Source organism: Castor canadensis, chromosome 11, assembly GCF_047511655.1.
Source record: "Castor canadensis chromosome 11, mCasCan1.hap1v2, whole genome shotgun sequence".
Taxonomy (NCBI): Eukaryota; Metazoa; Chordata; class Mammalia; order Rodentia; family Castoridae; genus Castor; species Castor canadensis.
The window spans coordinates 44,965,169-44,966,256 of NC_133396.1; positions in this window are offsets into that span (position 1 = coordinate 44,965,169).

Consider the following 1,088-nt stretch of genomic DNA (forward strand, 5'->3'; position numbering starts at 1 on the left):
GCAGCTAAGTTTCAGACTGGGCCTAATTTAAAGAAGAACATCATGTACAATTTGTTGAATAACTCTACTGGGTCAATTTTTACCAATTTAATCAGCAGCCGATTCCACTAACATTACATAACATTAGAAAAAGCCTGCTAAGGCTCATTGAAATGTGAATTATAATCCATACCATTTATATACTTAAAGATTTTGTACTGAGGCTATGCCCAGCAGTGGACCATGCCCTAAGAACAGGAAATGATTTTTTAAAAATCTCTTATAAGACTAGACCTTTCAAATTATGAACAAGGAATTCTTTTGTGTACCTACTTATTTAATTGAAAGCATTTACGCCCATAGTACCTGAATAGGTCTTTGTATGTTACAAGATTGACTAATAGTTAGAGAGGTGAAAGTATGCATGTTGGTGAAGGTTTCAAGGGCTCTTAATTCTAGGAAGAGTTTAGAAAATTGATCTCGAAAAAGAATTCCATTGCTTAGCATAGTATTGGGCACCTAGTGAGAAATAAATAATTATTTGTTTAGTGAATCTATAAATTAACCAATCAGTTTATCTGTAAGAAATTTAGTAATGTCCAAGCTCAGAACTACTGAAAAACCCAGTACCTGTTTGAAATTATATTCAATAAAACTTCTAAGTTAAATTGCTCTTGGGGTAATTTGGTAATTTATGATCCTTGAGCTCAGAGGTCACCCAGTCAAAAGACAGCTTTGGATAGACTTGTTCAGAATCCTGATTTATTGAGCCTACTATTGCAGTGCCTCTTTTATTTTTCTTGGTTTTATGGCTTAAAAGAGAAGTGCTCAACTAGAGTCGTAACCAAACACACATCTACTTCCATTCTGTGTATCAGTGGGGACTATGCAAGCACTAGGATTATTGCTTAGCAACCTATAATGGCCTAGAGCAGAACTAGCAAGCTGCAATGAAGCTAGACAATGAGCCATGGCAGGTGGGTAGATATTAAGTTGCTATACATCCTTAGCACTGCTCTTAAGGCAAGCAGAGGAATATCTGCCTTGATTTGTGCTAGACAGATTAAAAGAAAAGAGAGCATATTAGAACTTGCTCTCTCTCACACTTA